This window comes from Stegastes partitus, unplaced genomic scaffold (genome assembly GCF_000690725.1).
Source record: "Stegastes partitus isolate 25-593 unplaced genomic scaffold, Stegastes_partitus-1.0.2 Scaffold1279, whole genome shotgun sequence".
Taxonomy (NCBI): Eukaryota; Metazoa; Chordata; class Actinopteri; family Pomacentridae; genus Stegastes; species Stegastes partitus.
The window spans coordinates 172,812-195,195 of NW_007579010.1; the positions used below are offsets into that span (position 1 = coordinate 172,812).

Sequence of the window (22,384 nt, forward strand, 5' to 3'; positions counted from 1 at the left end):
ACCTATACTTGCTAAACATCAGCACTGTCATTGAGTATATAGCCATGTTAGCAATTAGCCTGCTCTCACAGTATGGTTCTATAGACTTCTAGGCTTATTGAAAAAAGAAAAAAAAAGTCTGACAGAACCGCATTCTAAAGTCACAAAAGCAGTTTCATTTCATTTAGTTCTGTTTTAGATTCATTGCCCTCCTCTAAGCAGCTGAGCTGGCACACTGCTGACACCGCTTTGACACCCCGAGACTTGCTGATGATTCCAAGACGAAGCGATGTGATCTCATTCTATATTGGTATATATCTCTTCAGGCTACATTTAGGTGAAAGCCAATTCATCTGCACCTCTTGTCAAGCGGCCCTCTCTTAGCCAAGAAAAGAAATTCCTCACATTCCGCTCGCCATCTGAATATTGTCACTCTCTCCTTCCCTCATCCTATGTCTTGTATTCTTTTCTCCCCATCGTTTATTCCCCTTCCTTTCTTCACCTCTTATACCCCTGCCATATTTCATTTAAATATTTCATCCAGTTGTCTTGCGGCTGCTGCGGCTTGCCAAGTGTCATCTAGATCCAAGGGCCCGACATTAAAGTGGAGCACGGAAGTCATTTTTAAAAGGCGTGTGTGTGAGCAAGAGAGAGACAGAAAGAGAAAAGGAAAGGGGGTGGGATGGGAGGGAGAAGTAGCTGGGCCGGAGCCTGAGATGTCAGGTGGTGATAAGAAGTGAAAAGGTGGAGAAGACAGGGGAGTGATAACTAATGTACTTCCTGTGTACTTCCTCCTCTCCCCTGTCAACCCCTCCCACTCCAAAGACATAACTGATGTGTGATGATTTGTGTGTCTGCGAGTGTGTGTGTGTGAATGTGGGGTAATCTGATGTGTGATGTAAAAATGTTGGGCTCCGCATGAGTGTGAAGATGTACATTTGGGTGTCTGCCGGACGAACTGATGGGTGATGGGGAGTGTGTGTGTCAGAGACTAACTGATGGGTGACGTGAAAGTGGTGTAGCGAGGGATGGCGAGCGCAGATGACTGAAACATCTACTTAGCAAAGACTAATGCGTTGTATGCGTTTGAAAGAAGAGTGTGTTTCTTTGCACCTAAGTGTGTGTGTGTGTGTGTTTGCGTGCATATGGTCTCATACCCTGGCAGACTGCTGGTTCCAGTTGAGGTCAAACGCACCGGATCAATGAATGATCTTGCAAATCACTGCGCCAACCTGCAAAACGTAGAAGAAGAAGAAGAAGCAGAGGAAGCAAGACGATGAGATTGTGGCCACGAAATACCAATCTGCGTCGTCCTTCAGCCCTCCAAGTAACTCCAAACTCTTGTTGTAGTTTAGATCGTAACTGTGAAAACATGACGACAAACACGGTTTGGCTTTTAACACATTTCTCCCTTCGTTGGCAGGTAGCTCGCCCCCCCCCCCGACATACACCGCTTCCCGTTACAACACTATAAACCATGGTATAATACGTTAGGAGCGGTAAAATCACATCAGCTGTACATCTCTATTTTCCTGCAGAGAGGATCGCCTCATCCCAAGTGTAAATGAAAGTCATGCTTCTGTCGCTACTGCGTAGGTTGATGGGGTGAGCTTGGCGTGTTTTATAAATAGAGAAAAGATATGAAAGGGAAGAGAGAGAGAGGTTTAACGGAGTAATGATTAAACGTGTAGCCATGTCCACCCGGTTGCTAATACTGTACCTATTAATACGGCCAGCATCTGTAGTGTAAGGATGTGTGAAACGCACAACATTAATGCAGCGACACAGAGCTGCTACGAAAAATAGAAGAAAATCACCAACAACACTTACACAGCTACAAATCAAACTACAAGTATGCGATTTTAGGATTAATCCTCATGTGATATATGTTTTTGCACTCATTAATAGTATTTATTGGGTCAAACTGGCCCAGAACACAATAGCCAAATGATTTTTTTTTGTTTAACTCTGTCACATTTTTTCCCCTTCATATTAGTAGCAAACCTTACATTTGTGTCAGCTCATAGTTCTCCTGGTCACTGATCATTCCATCTGTGTGTAGCATTCTCATAAGCATCATATTTTCGCTTCTACTAGTGTCAGCTTGATGGCTCCTTGTCCCACACTGCTGATGCATCATATCCAACGTTACCCAACAATTACGAGATTGTGTGTGTCTCTTTTTAAGCGTGGCAGTGGGTGTTTCATAGAGTTTTAGACGATGCAGTGAAAAAAAAAAAACACCGGCCTGCCGGAGTAATAACAAAAAATTAACTCAAAGCTGTCAAATTGCCCTGATCAACAACAGAGGAGGGACACAATTATGCATGGCGCACAACAAAAACTATTTATTGTACAAGAAAAAGATGAAGAAGTTCCATTCTAAAAAAAATTACAGAAGCAATCAGGTCATTTTAACCTGAACACACTGTTAAAACTAAACCAGCATTTGGTTTTATTTTGAGTGTCAAAACACTCTGAGGAGAATATATCTCTTGGTGTATTTTCACAATGATTTAGCCCATTGGTTCTCACAATCAGGGTCTTGTATAGGTGTTGACCCGGATGCTCCGTGCAAGGGCTGCAACGGGTCAAGAGACAATTACTGAAATAAAATAAAATTCAACATGAAATTCTGCTTTTCATGACCATCGCTTTATTTTCTTTGAGATTTCAAATGAGGCAGCCCAGTACTGAAAATCCAGCTGCTTACAATCCAAAGGCACGATATGAGAGTTTGGAAGCAGATGTTGCTTTATGTTAGGAGGTTACAAGTAAGAAATGCTGAGAACCGATGTTTTAGTCTATACCGTATAAGCCTTTAATTTTTACTTGAGTGCCAGGAATTGGATTTATAATGACCATAACCCTTCATTTGTATCAGTGGGACTAGGGGGCATAATTAGCACTCTGTAGTTATGACTCTGTAATTTGCTTAAAATCACCAGTTTGTGCAACAGAATTTTGTAAAATGATAATCAGTCAAATAGTATCAAGAGCAAAAACAACGTGAATTAGTCAGAATAACATTTTTCTTGACCACCAGAAACATGTTTTATGAATAGAGAGATATAAATGGATACAAGGAGAAGGGACGTTCTCTGAAAGTAGCTTTATGTTAGATACGATACGACACACACACACACACACACACACACACACACACACACACACACACACATGCATGTACATATTTGGCCTATTCAGACACTATAATTCTCCATTTTAATGTTTGACCTCTTTCAAATCTATTTTCGTTTGCCGCACACACACACACACACACACACACACACACACACACACACACACAGTACCAGACCTGTGTGTTTCTGCACATATGAGGTTTCTGTTCCGCTTGCCAAGCTGCTCACTGACCCCCCACATGTGTGTTTGACCTTTCAACTCTGTGCTTCCCCCTCAGGAGAAAGGCGCTGCTCTCTGATGCACCTTTGTACATCCCACCACACACAAATACACTGATCCATTGAGTGTGTGGATTTAGCTTTGCGGAGCGACTCCGGTCAAGCTTGTGGTCACCCACAGTAACAGATAAAAGGATATATCACTTCCTTAGTCCCTAAAACCACAAGTGTGGGCTGCTGGACACACACATAAATACGCACACATACACACCAGGCACTGAGCTCCTGAGTCCTCAGCTTAGCACTTGATCCTCTCTCTGGGAGGTTGACAGTTCAGAAGGAAAGGCTTTACAAACTCCTTCGGACTACACACACACACACACACACATGCACCCCTCATAGGACACACAGTGCATCCCTGTGAGAGTCCAGAACCTTGGAGGCCTGATCATGGTGATCTGCTGGTCACCATCTGTTTACTGTCGAGGACACTGCTTCCTATTTCCACGACCATCAGTCATCACTTCGCACACATGAAAATCCGCATCTCAGCATTTGAGGAGCAGGAGACATATTGAAAAAATCACGCCAGTGAGCAATCCTCTGTGTCACTAAATATCCTAAAGCTAGGACTACTCACTCTCTGCAGAAGTGGAAAATCATTTGAGCATATTGACCTCTCCACTTGCCTCCCCCGAGGTAGGGCAGATTGTTGGCCATTTCAGCCCCGGCAGAGGAGCGCTAATTCAGACAGGCGTGGAACAGGCGCGGAGCAGACATGACTCCAACGTGGATGTCAAGTCAGCTAACATCTTCACAGGGCCCAAGGGCACCTGACTGCCAGTTTGTAAGGGAGAAACTGTGGCCACTGCACCCCAGGGTGCCTACATTTAACACAGTATCCTATCTATTGTGTGTGCGGAGGCATGGACAAGCATATAGATATTGGTTCAATATGAGGTCAGTGTGAGTTTACATGAAGAGGGTTGTATGAGTATGACAGGAAGCATGCACACACATAAACACAGTTCAAGTGCATGAAATTCTAAAGTGTATTTTAACTGACAGATGTTTGTCTCGTGGCTTTATTTCAGGGAGAATTTTATCATACTATAACTCCTACTCAATCCTGTTTCCTATGAATTGTTAATGTACATCTAATTTAATTTGCCAAATTTGGGTGATGGGTGACAAATGGAAAATTAAAATTAAAAAATTAAAATGATATATATAAAAAAATAAAAAATTTAACATCAAGAGGAATTATACAACTGGATGGCCATATAAAAGGATTTTCTGTGATATTTAATGGAGCCTTTTGTCATTATCAGTGTCAGACTGAGTGTGTTCTTCTGGCCAGAGAGCGCGAAGAGCAAAGGTTGGGAGACGTCCACGATGTGGAGGAGTTTTAAAAACGTCATCCTCTCCATCACTGCATGTAGATTGTCCAGCTCCACCCCCAGACCTGAACCGGCCTCCTTTGTAAGTTTATCGAGTGTCTTGACGTCATCCATCCTCAGGTTTTTGCTCCAGAAAAAGAAGAACGAGCAGCAGTCTTCTACAAGACACTGCCTGATTTGGTGTGACGACAGTGGTGGAGAGTTCTGCCTGCACAGGCCAAAGTACATGACTTAGATCACTGTCATACTCACTGTCTAGGCAGTGACGCAGTAGAGTCATCTGGCTGTTCCAGGTGGCTATTTTTGATAATTGTGTATGTTTTAAAGTGGGGGTTTTCAAAGTCTTGACGTAGTGATTTACCACTTAATCCAGCTTAAGAAAAAAACAAAACAAACCAAAAAATAGTTATGTTCCAGCATCCTTGTTAAGCTTCTTTAATTTGGTGGTGTTCAAATAGTGAACAAATCAACACAGCTTTGAGTCTGTATAGGACTTGTTTATTATTAAAAACATCCCAAAGTTTAACCAAGCATTTTTAATTGCCTTAACAAATCATAACTGTATTAATTAGGCTTCAGAAATCTACAATTATAGGAAGAAAAAAAAAAACAACGGAAACTGACAGTGATCATTTTCCAGGTGCTTTTCGATGACTTAACATTTTGCATGGGATATGAACATTGAGTTTTGTCATTTTCTTTAAAATAAATGGAATTCCACAACATGTGCTAATGCAGGTTACTCCTACATGAACAGAGCATTTGCCGAAATTGTTTTGCACATCTTTTAATCTCATCCCTGATTTTAACACTCAAAACTAAACGTCTCCACTTTGCTTTCTGTGCATGTCTTTAATAAAGTAAAATAAAATAATAAAATATTTATCAGGTGTCTCTTACAGGGTAGTGGTGGGCTCAATGTGGGTGGATGAGGGAGGCATTAATGTAACAGTGTCGCAATAAGACGAACACTGGGTGCAGTGAAAGTACCTTTGGGCTGATGTGACATAAGCATCGGCTCATGATTTGTGTCCACTGCCCTTCTCAGTGTGGAGTGGTTCCTACACACTCGCCCTACATCCTTAAATATACTGGTTCCCTCCTGAGTGTTTCTACAGTGTAGTGCTGTGTTTGCATATAGCCAGTAATTACATAATACGTATAAGATATAACAAAGAATGGTATGGCCTTGGGTCTTGGATTTAGTCCAGGTTAGACAGATAGACCTGTCTCAAGTTTATGTTTTGGCAAAATCAGTCAGGGTTTAGGTGGTAAAGGGAAGGTATAGATTATTGCAATGTGTGCTCACACAGTAAGGCGACAATGAAATGAGTTCTACTTGTGTAACTATGACCCATTGTACTTCTCTTAATTCTTCACATTTAATGAAAGATTCAATAACACAGCTTTTTTTTTTTTTTTTTTTTTAATGGGGCCTGAAAATAAAACCCGATTCCACTCAATAAACACAACCTCACCTATACTCGTGGGTTTATGTTGGAGACTTCCTCATATTTTAAACTATAACTGCTAAACTACTATCCGACAAAATATTATCATACCAGTGGCCATGACTTGGTACCCAGCCAGATAAAAAAGAGAAACAATTATATTTAAAAGCTCAATTGCTTTTCCTCAGATCATCTACAGGGGTCAGGGCTGTGGACTGAACCCTAAACGCTGCAGTTGGTAGATGACCCAACTCACCATCTGACTCACAGCCACAAACTTGTCAGTGTTGTGAAGTTATGGTTGTCTCTGTACATGTGTGTCAACATAAAGCAAAATGTGATACTAACATGGTTCATTTTTGTGAACCAGCTGGTCTGTTACACACTTTGCCTTGATATTGGGTCGATGTGACAAAGTTTTGCCTGCTTTAGGCAACGCAGGTGATGAAATAATTACTCTCTGTGCTTACCATGGTGAATGTGGTTGCCGTTGAGATTGTTCAGCAAAATACACCCCCAACGCTTGATTCAGTCTGATTTGAGTCAGCTGCTGTTAATACCAGAGCTTGTGTACAGAGAACTACTGCCTGACATGTTATTGTGATCTTACCTGATTGCCCTAAGAGGTTTTCTGTGCAGCAAATGGTGGACCTGTTGCACACAGATTCACAGTTTCTACAGTGAAATTACTTCGAACAAAGTGCGCCGAATAAGTCCGGCATCATCAGAGCTTCTTATACACACACACACACACATATATATATATACATGTAACATACTTAATAAAGTAAACAACTGAAAGCGAGTAATAGATATGTCTAATAATGAATACACAGTTTGATGTATTTTAAATACATACAAATATAAATAATAATTAAATGAGTAAACAAATGCAAATATGTGTTTTTAATTATCTTCCCCTAGTGTGTGTGTATTTAGAGTGTATTATTATCCAGGGTCAATTCACATGTTACCAAAATATAAGTATATATAATTTAAATAAAAAAAACAAACCAACAAACATGTTCTTGCTCCTCACTTGTGCCATCTGGCCTTTTGGAGTTATTTAACTAGATACAGGTCTTTCTGTCTGTTGAATTTCTCCAAAAACAAACAATGTAGATTGAGTCTGTGCTTCACTATTAACAAAATGCCCAATGTGAAATTCTACTATAATAGCTCCTTCCAGAAATTGTGCCATTGTAACTGTGGACAGTCCACACTTTTAGTGGATTGTCCGTATGAATAGTTATTGTTTTACAACATGGGCCGCTCAGACTAAATAGTCACATAACTGGCAGCAAAATTCTAAAGTTTAAAAATGAATCTAGTGCTGATTTATTGATGCCACATTATTGGGTCAAAAAGTTCAAGAAACATATGCACATAGTTTTATGTTTGTAAAATGGTTGTTCATCAGTAGGAAAGTGCTTTGTATGACCAGAAGATGCATTTAATGTAAAAATAAAGTTAATCAAATATGTGTGAGATTAGTCAACTCAGCCAAAAAAAAAAAAAGTTTCATTTCCATACGTACTCATTTAACGATTATTCCTCATTGAATAAATCATTAATATTGCTTTCTGTCCTATTACTACTGTCCAGTCACCTGTACGGCCACATTGCAATTAGTCAGAACTCTTTGGGTCTGCTTCATATAGCATCCAACATTAAAATGGTATCAGTGTTGCTAAATGAGCTGTAAACTTTGAGCCTATGGGAATGGAGGTTGTTGGCTGAAATGGAAGTTTGCCAAATGGTTAAATTCACACATTCAAAAATCTTTGGTATGCCCACAGTGGAACTTGTTGTTTAGGGAATAAAAGCGACCATACAGTACAATAATGTATATTACAATACATTTTGAAATCAGATGCTTTTGCACCATTACTGTACCATTTGGTGTCAGGAGGAGCAGCTGATTTTGTCTGCAGTAAATAGTTTAAATTTGTGTCACTTCTAATTTTATTTTTCAAATATACATCTTCATCTATTTTCTTTTTGTATCGTCCCTGTTTCTATTTACTTTTGATTGTATTAAGGCTGTCTTTGCTTATCTCCACTGTCTTTCTCTCTTCCTGGAAGTCACTGGTGTGTTGCGAACAACTTTCATTTAGGTAAAACTTAAGTACAAAAAAAATGCATATGTATAAGTTAACATACAAAATAGATATGTATAGGTACACGTCTGCAATTAAACTGAGACAAGTGGCACTGTGGCACATGGCATCAAGTCTGCCGAAGAAGAAGAATTACAAAAAAAAGAAAATGGCCCAATCTCTGCCCTAAGGTGGAGACACTAAATCCTCGCAGACTTTGCAGATGTCACAGCTGTAGTGCTTGAATGTGTGCATTCATGAGGTCTTGAAATGGTATAAAAAGGAGGAATGGGACACACTTTGGTGGCTTTGGCTTTTTAAAAAAAATGAATTTGGACTCCCAGGTTTATCATCTGGTCAGTTCATCACTCTCTGTGTGACATTACAGTGTTTATAGCAACCTATAGTGTTTAGCAACCTACTGAAACTCAGGAGTCAGGACATATGTAAATCCCATTCAAACATTTGACTCAAAATGCAAACAACTCTACAGATGTGCAGTACAGTAAAGAACCACAACAGCAGCAGTCAGATGCTGTCACTTGTCACAGAAAACGTCCTTGCGAGTTTCTTCATCGGCTCGGTGTGTGAACGTTTTATGGGGGCAGGACGACCACGTTTATACATCACCAGTTTTACTATGAACAGTTGGTGAGCATAATAACATTAATAACAAGTCTGCATCTGAGCTCTTATGCACTTGATGATTTGACAGTGGGACAGCCCTGGGACTGTCGGGGACTTAAAGGAGTCTGAGTGTGGAAATTGGAATTGGGCCCAAGAAGAAGAAAGAATAAGAAAGTTGGAGGGCTGCGTCTGCCAAATTTTCATTCCTTTAAGACATTAGTATTGGATAAAGATCATCAAATTAGAAATAGACAAAAAAAAAAAAAAAAAAATACACAACTGCCAAGTGAAAAAGTCTACAATGTGGACAAATCATAAAGAGCCGACTTTATAAAGTGAATGATTGTGGATGTTGTGGATTTTGGCTTTTTTTGTGGAATTTATTTACAGCAAGACAAATATTGAAAAATGACAACTTTATTCTTCTAACTCAGTGTCTGATCAAGTGAATTCCATATTATTTTTATTTTTTTGATAATACAGTAAAACCTTAATTCTAACTATGAATTCCAGTATAAAAGTTTTACTTTTCATCTTTTCTTGTGTTCTGTATTTAACTTGTGGTTGGCCGTATCCTCTTTTGTTTTCGATGCTACTTTACTCGATAGTCCTCAGCTGGACCATTCATTTCAAATTCAACTGGACATGAACAGAAAATGTTCATCTTCACATATTGTTAGCACACATGCAAATACAATTTCTACGATACCGCATAAAGTAATTTAAATAAGCTGTTCTATTTTTTAATTTTACTTTGAATTTAGACCACATAAACACAGACTGTCTTTTGATAGAGCCATGCAAATGGAGAATAAATACATAAACAAAACAAAAAGTTAAAAAAAACAAAAACAGGTAAGTGCTCCTTTTTTTTTTTATTCAGAGTAGAACTGTCTGGGGTTCTCCAAGGAGCCCTGGTGGTCCCTGAACTTGACTTTGAGAAACCACTATTTTCAAGAAGAGTAACCAATGAAGTACAGTAATGGAGTGTAGTGGCCTGAAGTGTAGCTATGAAGTCTTCCCTAATGACTCTAGCACATGTGTGTCTGGCTTTCAGCCCTCTCATTAACGTCACTGGACACTGTATACTTTGTGGCCGTGTGTGTGTGTGTGTGTGTGTGTGTGTGTGTCTGTGAAAGAGAGAGAGTGAGAGAGAGAGACGCTGCTGTTTGCCAGTGTAGCGAGGCTTAGAGTGCTCTGGTGATCTCATCTCCTCTTAAGAGTGCTCACCCTGTGGCTGTGGATGTGTCTGTGTTTACATGCACACCCACCTACAGGACTCATGTGTGCTACACGTATGCTTCATCCACAGGATGTCTTTCATTCTCCAGCAACTGGAAGGATGTAATGCGTCTCACCTCCTTTTTACAGAAGCTTCCTTTTTTTCTTCCTTTTTGGCTCAGGAGTAAATGTTTATTAAGTGTTTCTGTTTCATTTTTGATTCGGTTACAGATGTTGCAGCTCTAGTTTATGAATAAGCAAGACCTGTGCGTGTGTTTGTGTGCGTGCGTGTGCGGTAAACAGGGTGGTTTGCTCTGTGGAAGAAGGAATTTCCCCCAGCAGTCCCCATCAGTAATAGTGCCTGTAATGAGCTGCAGCTGTCAGCGTGGTTTCCGCACACACATTCACATAAAACACACACACACACACACACTCACAGTAAGGAGGAAGCAGTGACTCACTCAGCAGTGCGCCGTCATACTGTATGCTGATAAACAGTGTAACTCATCAGACTTTGCATCAGACATTAGACACAAACATTTCCTCAGAAATACCTCCTCCTAAAAATAACTGAGTTTGTGGGTTTACTTTCCAGTCTGTGGCTTGTGCAACTAAAAACACAATAATTGCGCTTCTCACTTAAAGATACAGTCAGTGAGTTTAAAAAAATGAATGTATTTTCTCACCCCTTTACTGTCTCCTCTGCTGTGTCTTGGTATGCAAATATATGTCAGAAAAAAAAAGCATTTTTGTGTATTTCAAAAACAAAACTTTTATTTCTTAAAAAATATATGCTTACCCTACAACAACATCTGTGTCATTGATGTCAAAGAAATTACCCTGTGAGACAATCCTTCACCTGATTAGCTTATGTGAAATTGGAGGAGCAATAACATTGTTGATGGCTGTGTTTGGATATCAACAAATCTTTATCCTCTAAATGTGCATGATTGCAGCCTGATTTACTTCTTTTGACTCGTCTTCCACCTCTTCCTCTAGCAATCTGGATGAAGGAGGCTCATTTCCATTTCCCTACATTTTATCTCTATTTCTCTGTGTGGAGTCCTGCAGAAACCCGAGGAAAGGAGCTCAAACTGTTAAAAAAAACCCAAAAACATACCTAACATTCTTAGATGGCTTTTGCTGATTGTATAAGATTTGTTTATAAACCTGGTTTGAGCTGATGGGACATCTCAGAATGTCTGAAATGCATATTTATTTGGTTTGGGTCTCAGGCACCAGACTGTAAAACACGTTTAGATTCAACAGACATTCACATGTCTATATCTGCAACTGGTGTTGAGACGTATTTTCTACACAGTGCTTCACCTTCCAAATTCCAAATGATGTATTCATCGCTCACGTAACATAAAACATTCCCATATTTCATAATAGTGATACATAAAGAACAGCCATATTGGGAAATTCAGCATTCTGTCACCTCCATAACCCTCAATTCGACCCACTTTTGTAGTTTTTTGTCTTTTTAACAAGGTCAGAAGATTTTAAAAGGAGTTTATTTTGAAAGTATTGCTATTTTCTACATGGGATAGCAAACAATTTGGGCAAAGAGACGTAAATTAAAAGTGCTAGTAAAAAATATTTGTCTTTGTTTGTATTCAATAAACCTGCCTTTTACTGACATATTTTATGTTGTTTGTAGAATTGAAACCGGAATTTGGACAACAATTCAAGCCGGGGTAAGTGTTTTAAGTTTCATTATTATGACTGATTGTGAGCATTCATGAACCATACTGTCTTTTCTTTGTATGTTCAATGAAGTTGTTCTTTTATACCTAACAATGTAAAGTCATCTCTGTCTTAATCATATTTTAACGAGAATATTAGGAAAAGTGTCAGTTTATAATGTCACATAGAGTGCTTAATTGCAATTAATTTTTACTTGTACAGGATACACATACATGTGTAACTTCTAATTCAAACGATGCTAATGAAGCTGTGACTGCTGAGCAGCCTTACAAGTTTCTTGCCATGCACCCATCAGCCTTCCTAACATGTTATTTTGACGTTTTCTCCAAAAAATAAAAACAAAAAAATAAAATACAATCAGAATTCTTACAAAATATAAAGAAAAAGACTAAAAGTAGCACCTTATTGTGGCGCAGCTGAGCAGCGGCTTTGTGTTTTGACTGGCCCAGCCCTCTGTGACCTCTGCCAATTTTTATCTCATTTCAGTCTAACTTTGTAGATCAGACTTTAATTTTGAAGCACGGACCACGGGACAGTGATGAATAGGCTGCATCAAGGAGGACTTAAATTACCCCTCTCCCTGGTGGCAACACTGACCACAAGGAGAGGTGTGTGTGCATACGCGTGTGTCTGTGTTGTTGGTGTGTGTGTGTGTGTGTGTGTGTGTGAGTGTGTGTGTGTGTGGTGACCTAGTAACAGCAGACAGAGAAAGAAAGAGGGCTGGTCAGCACTTGCCCTCTCAACCCTGCTAGCTCCGCAGCACACCCAACGAGGGATGAGGGAGGGAGGACGGTGGGGAGGGAGGGAGAGAGAGAGAGAGAGAGAGATGGAGAAAGAGGGAGAAAGACAGAGCGAGAGAGACGGAGAGAGAGAGAACATCCACTCTATCTTTTTCAGCTTCTCCTGTCAATGCGCTGTCTTGTTTTTGGTGGGAGTTTGTAACTTTTAAGGTTATTTGAGGAGAGTATAACCCTGGCCTCCTTTTTTTCTCTGTCTTTCCATGCAAATAGGTTCCTTTTCCATCACCACTGGCCTGCGTTGGGGAAGGCTACTTTTGGAGGTCATTCGGATATCGATGAAACCTTAACACTACATAATAAAACAGTCTGTCTAAAATTGAGGGAGGGTAAGGTAGGATGGTTTGGCCAACAGCCACAGGCAAGGCCTTAGGCTGAGATGAAGGAAATTAAAAACAAGGTGACAAAAAGCAGATTTTGGGGAGAACAAAAAAAAAAGAAGTTATGGACCTAAAGGAAGAATTTAAAGGAGCTACATCCTTTAAGCAATTCCACTGTAATAGAGAGATAATTTCTTTTTGTTCACATTAACAAACAGTTTCTTTAAGAATTTTATTTAACTTAAGTGCCAAGTTTTCTAAGCACATTATTCTAACAGAATTAGTAGGAAAAAGCTTTTAGGATGTTTTCCAGTGTTTTAGGGAAAACATGGGTATTAAAGTCAATGTCATGGTAAATCATTTCTCAAGAGAAACAATATCGAAGCAGGATTTCACTGAACCTATACATGCCAGCGAATTTGGTGACCTCCCTGCTACATTTTTTCACCTTTCACATATTTATCAGCAAGAGCCTCACTTTGCTGTGCTGAAACGAGCGGTCATGCTGAGAACGAGTGGAAGGATTCAGGGGCTATGCCATAAATTAAGAGATTTGGGAGGGGACATAGCCTGCTGTATATCAAACGTTTCTTTTCTTTAAAAAAAAAAAAAAAAAAGGCTTTTAATTTTTTTTTTTCCCAAATTGGTCTGCTGACTGTCCCTCCCTATGGCTCTTTATCCACTCGACTAGAAACCAGTGTGCCGTGAAGGCGGTGCGCAACGCCGCCTCTCTTTGGAAAAGTGATCTTCGTGAAAGAAGAAAGAAAAACAAGAAAATCTAATTTGGACTTAAGAGAATTCCACCCAGATAACGGCACAAAACGTTTAAAGTTCTGTGTTTACTGGTTTTATTACTGGGAAGACAGTATCTCACAACACATCGAAGTGATAAAGTAGATTTTCTATCCAAAATGCGCATTGGACATTTGTGTGCGCGCGCCTGGTTAGATGAGGTCTCTGTGTAACTTCAGTTAGTCTCGACACTATCTTGTCTGCTCTTTAATTAGGAGAAAGGATAGTAAAACGAATCTTGATTCAAGCGTTCATCGTGCAGTGCCAAAATTGCGCCATGCCACGCGTCCGTGGAGAGACGTTTGGTGCTCCGGCTTGTGCGTAAAGCCAGCAGCGGCAGGAGGCAGAGGCGAATTCCCGATTCCCTCACTGCATCCCCCTTTCACCACACATGCATGCACACACCCGCGCACACGCAGACACACACGGCACGAAACCTTTTAGTGTCTGGACCGAAATGTGTGCGCGTTGTCGCACTGATGCGTTTACGCTCAGTATCTCAGTACAGTTGGTGGTGGAATCAATATTACAACTGTTTATGATTAACTTCATGACTCGCACGCTCATCTTCCCTACATCCTTAAATACACTTTATGGCTCAAACACTCAAATATAAAACTATGCGCGTCAACGTTTATAAAGCCTGTAATTCCAACAAACCCTGGCGTTCCACCGCAGTTTTATTTTGCTGTATGATGCACTGTTCTGGACGGGGGGGAAGTAAATCTGCTCACATCATCAGTGCTACTTGAATATCACAATTGCGAGCAACTGAAGACGAGAGAGACGAATTAAATTAGTTTTAATATCAGTGAGAACATGAAAACGCAACTCAGAGATACACTGGGATGTTTAACCCACAGGCCTTCTGGAAAGTATTAACACTGTCTGAATTTGATACGTTGGGCCTATTTATTTTGCAGTTTTCTTGTATGATACAAGCAGACATCAATTAAATTGTGGTGATTTGCTCATGTATTTATTTTACAAAAATACCACCATCCTTAACAATTTGAAAAAAAATAAAAACAAGAGAGAGAAACAGAGAAAAGAAACATCATGCGCAAAAAAGGAACATTTGTGTCAAAGACATAAAGTTATCTTCTCTTTTACAGTAATCACAAAGTAAAAAATAATTTACACACCAAAAAGGAATTCAGTGGGTTTAACAGATGTAGAGTAAACGGCATAATTTGACCCAGGATTACACCGCAAGCCTCTTAAATTACAAATTACAAACTTCGATTCCAGTTCCGACAATATTAGTGGTTTTTATTAAAAGGCGCACAGCTTTACCAGATATGGATCATATTGAATTACTTTTTGTAACACAGCTTGATGCTTTTCTTAGTGCCTTAAGTACTTTAGAAAGTTTTATGTAACCGTTTTAATGTCGTGAACCTGAGACGTTCTCTCCCTCTCTCTGCAGCTCCCTCTCTCTCTCTCTCCCCCTCTCTCTCTTACGCACACATACACACTCATTGATTTAATAAATCTTGTGTGAAATTTTGAAAAAAAAGTGACTACAATAACTGAACAGAATAATTATCAAGGTTTAAACGTATACTCATCACCATTTTTATTCCGTTAGAACACGGATTAGTGCTGAACATGACCAAGAACGAAGGTGAAACGATGATGAACGAGGGAAAAAGATAGCCATAAAAATAAAGATCCCTGATGTTGCATTGACTAAAACTTTTACTATCTGTGTGCCATGAAGTCAAAAGTCAAAATCTGGTCTAAAAGTACATGTTGGGTGCGTTCTTCCCAAACACATCTGGCACCTTCTTCTACCCAGTTCAGCAGCAGATGCGTAAAAATCTAGCGCACATTCCACTGATGACTGTCTAACGTTCTAAATGGTGGTATCATACTTCAAAAAGAAGAAATAATTAGTTTGTGATAATGCATTTGGGAATCATGCACCCACCACCCACACACACACACACCCCATAATTTCCCCCAGTTCCGAACACTTTCAGGCAAGATTTGTAAAATGACAGCAGCTAAATTTTCAGAAGCGAGCAGAGACGTTGTGATGTCCCTCCAGGTGTGCTGCAGAACACACACATACAGAGAAAAAGAGATGAAGAGGGAGAAGAAATTCTATATATAGTCCTGGGAAAGTGCACTTACATTAAAATGTAAGATTACAAACTAGAATAAAATAGGGGGTAAATTGGAGATATTTTAGTAGCATTAAGTAGTGAACAATGTGGAGCCACCTTTATTATCAATTAGTGGGAGTTGGAAAGCGACCTTGTTAATTTAACTTAATCACACAGAAATGCTCTGCCTAAAAAGTATTGGCATAACACATATATATGTATATACACAGAGAGCATTTTTAGTTGAGGTTTTTCTTTCTTTCTTTTTCTTTTTGCATGCGGAGAGCAAAAACACCCACAGCCCCACCGAGCCTGTAATAAAATGCAAAAGTATTTCCATGTCTCAAAATTCTGAAACCTGACACACGTTGTGCTTGTTTCTGTTCTTGTAGATATTTGTTGTTGGTGCTCGCACCCGTGAGGAGTCACAAATCACTCGAAATCCTATTTGGAAGTGAAGAAGCGCCGATCTTTTATTTGGCTTGCACTGAGTGGACTGTGTCAGTCAGACGGAGAGCAGGAGAGCTCTCCATCGCCCGCGAGCGCGTGCAAGTTGCGTGTGTGCGCGCGTGTGTGTGTGTGTGCATGAGTGTCGTGTTTGAGTGTACACGGTGGAGTGGGAGGGGTGTTGGAGTATCGCAAGGAATGTGCGCAGTTGTGTGTGCGTGCGTGTGAGCGAGTGTGTCTGTGTGTGTGTGACACTGATGGATGCGCCAATGGAAAGACGGACAGATGCTTGGGCGGATCTAACGGCATGTAGTGGTGGAGCGGCGCACACAGTCGCGGCGAGATTACGGCGAAAACATCCTCGTTCTGCGGAGAGTCACCAATCACCAAACCTTCCAACGAGCCCGGAGAACGGCGGAGGAACGGACGGACTCCCCCGGTTAACCCCGAGAGAAGCGATACAGGGCAGAAAAGGCTGGTTTCAAGATCTGATTCCCTCGGTGGATCCGACGAAGAAAGCTGTTTCTCTGGCTATTGACGAGCGTGAGAGACGAGGCGCAGCAGCACCGCGTCTGGCTCAGAGGAAGACAGGAGAGGGAGAGAGAGAGAGAGGGAGAGAGAGAGGGAGACAGCCTTTGGCAACTCACCCTTGTTACCCTCCCTTGTTCTTCCATTCCCTCTACAAGAATCTTTTATCCATTATTTTCACCGCCGTGAAGGCACGCGTTCCACTCTGAGGATTTGCCTGAAAAACACAAGAGAATATTTTGATCGTCACCAACTCAGTTGAATCCAAAGAGAAAAGAAAAAAAAAACTTTCATTCATAAGGTGAAACACTGCGAGGAAAGGAGCGACTGCATCTCCAGAAAATGTTTGAATAACCTCTATCTCATCTGAGGGAAGATTGTGAGCTTACCTGTAAAGAAAACAAGTACTTTATTTCATTCCATCCAGTGTCTGAGAAAAAAGAAAAAAAAAAAAAAAAACCGGACACCGCTTGGTGAAGAGTTTTGCGCCTCTCCGGTCACTTGAGGCGCAGGAAGGAGAGCGCAGCGCAGTGTGGGGAGACACGTCTGGTTCGCTGCGTGGCTGATTTAAATAGCTCCTATCAGGCCACGTAAAGAAAGAGAAAAAAAAAACGGGAGAAAAATCAGCGGCCAAGAAAGTGTTTTGGCAGTAGGCGCTACAGCTCGGCTGATCCGTGCGCTCCAAGCCAGCCCGCATGCATGGGAGCAGCCTGAGCTCGTCACCTCCTCCTCCTCCTCCTCCTCCTCCTCCTCATGTACATTATTACAACAAGGGAGACCCAATCAAGCACGTATCTCATCGATTCGCGCACACACACACAGTCACACGCGCACACAACCAACACGCTCCGACACGTGCGCGCGCATACATACTGACTGAGTGACTTGCCCCTCAGCGGATTTTTCAAAGCGCTCTCGGACAAAATAACGTAGCCGCGCCAGGAAGGGCAGCGTGTGGGCGCCCAGTCCCGACCGTCACCTCCTCCTCCTCTTCTTCTTCTTCTTCTTCCTCCTCCTCTTTTCTCCTCCGCTGTCGGTCCAGAGAATTAACAAACTGAAAAAAAAGCTGCATGTGGCTTTTTTTTTTTTTTTTTTTTTCTGACCACCGACGGGACTTGCCAGAGGCGAATGGATTTTTATGAGATGGTTTCAGGCATGTTTCAGCTGGTGTACCTCTTGGCTTTGAATGGTGCGTGATTACCGGGAGGTGGAGAAAAGCGAGGAAAAAGCTCATGGATAGCGCGGCGGAGGATCAGCCCGTAAAGTGAGTATGCATTTCCGTTCAGATCCCGCTGTCAGCCTCTGTGCTTTTTTTTTTTTTTGTGAATGATACTGTATATGTGTTTTTGTTAGGCTACCATGTGTCTCCATGTGTGCTCCTCTTTTTTTTTTCCCCCGTCTGTAATATGCCCAGATATTACGCACGTTTCCAAACCGTGACCAAAAGCCTCTGATGACCCTGGTCGCTTGAAATAAACGGGGGCTAGAATAAGACAGTGAATGTCAGAAAGAGAGTGAGAGGGATACTAAAGACACCGAGAGGGGGAGAGATAGAGAAAGGGAGTGAGAGAGAGGGAGAGAGACGGGGAGCTACGTGACGCCTATCAGCGGCGGAGAGGTTGAACCGTAGAAGAGGCGCAGGGTTTCAGTTGTGTCAGGTCTTGATGTGTGTCCCCTTGTTTGCGGACTTTTGACTGACGCAGTCATTTGGTTTTATCCCTTCAAGCTTGCCTGTTGCAGCCGCCAAGTAGAGGATCACACGAAGACACAAGGCGCTCTTTTTTTCTTTTTCTTTTTTTTTTTTTTGGTACCTTCCCTTCTGTTTTTCTACCGCGGAGCCCCCTCTGTTCCAGCACCCATCGCGTCCATCCAAGTCGGAGCAGGCGAGAGAGCAATCGAGCAACCCGACGAGAGAAGACCAGCCAACCGGGAGGGGGAAGCCACACTGGTTTACCCCTCAACCGCACACACCTCCTCTCGTTTTGAATTATCTTCGCTTCCACTGGCTCTTTTTCTCCTCTGATTTCTTTTTTTTTTTTTTTTTTTTTTGTTCGAAAACTGCACACCCTCCCCTCCTTTACACCCACCCACCCCGATCTATGTGGGTGCCCTGAGAGCGCACCCAGGGGGGGAAACTGTGTATCAGAGCTCCGCTGGTCCCCCAGGCAGCCTCGGATCACCGTGGCCAGAGACGAACTCCCTGCCGGGCCCCCAAAGCCGACATGCCGCGGAGGAAGCAGCAAGCGCCTCGGCGCGCCTCAGGTACGCACTAGTTTTGGTTTGCATGCGATTTACCTCTCTCTCTCTCACTCTCTCTTCCTCTCTCTCTCTCTCTACCTCTCCCTCTCTCTCTCTCTGTTTGCGACCCCCTCCTCCCCAGTTCAGTTACTTTTCATTGATATTTCTTTCAGCCACAAAACAACATTTGTTTAACTGCAACATGTTTTGTTTTACACAATAAAGTAAGAAGAAGAGGCACAAACAGAGCACCACACACTTTTCTCAGTTCCAACATCCTTCTCTTACCAAACATATCCTATGAGCTTTGTGGCAATTATTGCTTTTATCATGTGTGTAATATCCACCCCAACTATTTTGGGGGATACTTCATTTCTTACATTTTTAGAAATTTAAAAATCTACATTTACATTTTTTGCTAAGAGCAAATAGGAAACAGTGCAAGGTTCGTTCTTTTTGTTGTCTGTGAAGGAGCTCAGATGATTAGTCAATTAGTTGGGAGGTTAATAGGCGGGAAAAAAAAGTCATCTCCAACTATTTTTAAAGTCATTTATTGTTTGAGTCATTTTTTAACCAAAAATGTGACCCCCTTCAGTTTACAGCCTTTTAAAAAAGTATTTTCTTTTTTCTTTAAATCACTGCAAATTGAACCTCTCTGGCTTTTGATCTGTCGCCTGGACAAAACAAGACATCTGAAGATGTCACCTGAAGCTTTGGAAATCTGTGATGGGCATTTTAAACTTTTTTTTTTTTTTTTTTAAAGAAAAGTCAGTTCAGAAGAGAAGCAGTGTTCAGATACACTTATACTGAAAAGAATAGTGGTCGTCTGTAGATTTTTTCCTTACATGCCGTGGAATGATTTCTGTGTTTAACAGTGTGACCCCGTAATTAGAGTGACCGTCCTACTGGCTTCGTAAAAGGTCACAGGTCAGCTCAGTGCATGTGTCCCCGAAAGGAAGTGTCAGTTTGAGAGTTTTTATTGTGAGCAGTCTTTCTTGATTTTTCTCACCTCGTCTTCCAGAACTTGGATCTCTTGTAGGTCTCTCTCGATTTGTTTTTGTCCTTTACGGCAACTCCTTCCCTTCCTCCTCCTTCTTCCTCCTCTGCTGGTAGATATTGACTATGGAATTAAGAAACTGTACTGGAGTGGTTTGGTGGAGCTCTAGGGTCAGCTGACTGTCACGGACGCCTTTGATGTTTGGAGATTTCTTTTAGGGAACTGAAAACCGTCCTGATGAATCAGAGACGTGAATTCTTTTATCCGTATTTGTTGTATGTGATAAGCTTCTCTCTACTATTCTGACATTACACTGATGTTAGTAACACAGTGTTGTGTGATGGCCTACACTTCTACACCGTGGTGTTTCTGTATTATTCCTGCAGAAATGTTTAAAGTATTTTAAAACACAATACTTAGTTTTAGCGACCTTATTGTATTTTCTAGTATATTTTATTCCCCATCGTATCAATGCATCGCTATAATATTCATATAAAAACCATTATAGTTTGTTCTTACTCTGCAGTTTCTGTTTCATTTGTACTTTCATATAGTGAGCTGTGTGAAAATGTCTTCGGGATGTGCCATCCTTGTTTTCATCAGGGTTTGGTCTGTTTTCTTTCTTTCTTTCCTTTTAGTTTCTGGGAAAGACTTTTCTTCCAGTGTAAAGATTATTTCACAGCCCGGGGAGGGAGTGTATACTGGAAGAGAGCTTTAATGGACAATTGCCATCTTTGATTTGACGCCTGATTGATCACCTGTCATCTTGGCGAGCCTTTGATCTGTTCATTCCCAATAAGTGTCAATAAATCAGCCCTCCCTCCCTCCCGCCTGCCCTCCCTCACTCACTCACTCCGGTAGAAAAGCAGGGCCTGCTGAAGTCATGTCTGGCCTCGCAAACTTCTAGCCATTAACACCACATTTAATTGCATCTTTGTGTCTATTTTTTTCCCCCTGCGTTCATTAGCTTACGTTATTCCCCCTCCCCCCGTACATTCCTTTTTTAAAAAATGTGATATTTTAAGTCATGCACATACGATCTTAATTCTGGTAGCTTTTGTCTTAGCATAACAAATGCGGCTTCGGAGCACTAATTACCATTCATTTTCATAGTGAATTAGTAATGATTCATGCATGACCTTTAGCATTTTATTTGGAGCCATTTTACCTTAGCACACTTCTTGTTTGCAACTCTGTGCAACTCAGAGATTCTGCAGGTTACGAGGGTGGCCCATGCAAATGAGAAGGCTTTTTTGTGCACACACACACACACACATGCATGCACGCAGAGTGGGAATAAAAATGTAACTATTAACCTCATCGTGAGGCAGAAGACTGGTTTGCTCCATCAGAGGGCCCGTCAGAGAGACTTTGTTTCATATTTGATTTAATTGTCTGCCCTCTGACAGCCACATTCATCAATGGCCCTAATGGTCAATCAGAGGCTGGCACAGAGAGAGAGAGCGAGAGAGAAAGGGAGACAGAGAGAGAGAGTCTTATGTATTCTCTGCCCAAGGCCTTTCTTGATCAAAATGTTTTAGCCCTAATGGACACAATGGGTGGGGGCAAAGGAATAGGTGGACAAACGGATAGATGGATGGATGGATAGATGCATAGTGGGATGACTGAAAGCCTTTTTATTCAGCAGGAATGAGGGAGTGAGTGTGCCGGCAGTGAGAGCGGGAAAGAAAATGAGGCATTTATTTCTTTGATGAGTGGACGAGAACAAACACGAGTCAGACGAAGGAGGAGTTCCATTTTAAACTATTGGCAACTTCCTATTTTTTACCCTTCACTCCTCCCTCCCTCCCCCCATCTCCACTCCCCCCTTCCCTCCCTCCTTCTCTCCCTCCCTCCCTCTTTCCCTCCAGCTGCAAGTTGTAAGGTTTAGCAGAACTGCATGGCACACAAAGAGTGATGACAAATTGATTGCACTGTAGTGATGGCAGGAGTTATGGGAGGATGGCAAATGATAGGTCTTGATTAGGAATTTGGGAGGGGGTGGGAGTGAGGAGGAGGGGGCAGAATACCCCAAACCTTGATTTTTATATTTTTTTTCCTCCCCAGAGCAGAATCCCTTCCTTTCGTTTTCTGTTCCGTCTCTTTGCTGCGACTGATTCGGGCTCTGAACTCTGAAAGCAGTCGAAGGGTTTGTGGTGAAATGTAGCAGGTAGCTGCACGATGAAGTAAGCCAGCTAATGTGTTTAAATTACCAAAACCCGTAAATATGATCTACATTTGTAAAAAAGGATTGTGGTGATTCAGAGCGTCTCATATGTTCTTAATTGGTTCTTACCCAAATAGA

At 41.4% G+C, this 22,384-nt stretch overlaps 1 long non-coding RNA gene across 1 annotated transcript; it reads right to left on the reverse strand.

Moving 5' to 3' along the window:
• Nucleotides 1-843: 843 nt before the first annotated feature.
• Nucleotides 844-17,592, reverse strand: LOC103369378 (uncharacterized). Its single transcript, XR_520825.1, has 3 exons — nucleotides 17,234-17,592; nucleotides 16,964-17,061; nucleotides 844-1,211 (listed from the first exon to the last, which is right to left on the reverse strand). It is a non-coding gene; the product is annotated as an uncharacterized LOC103369378 (long non-coding RNA).
• Between the last annotated feature and the right edge of the window lie 4,792 nt (nucleotides 17,593-22,384).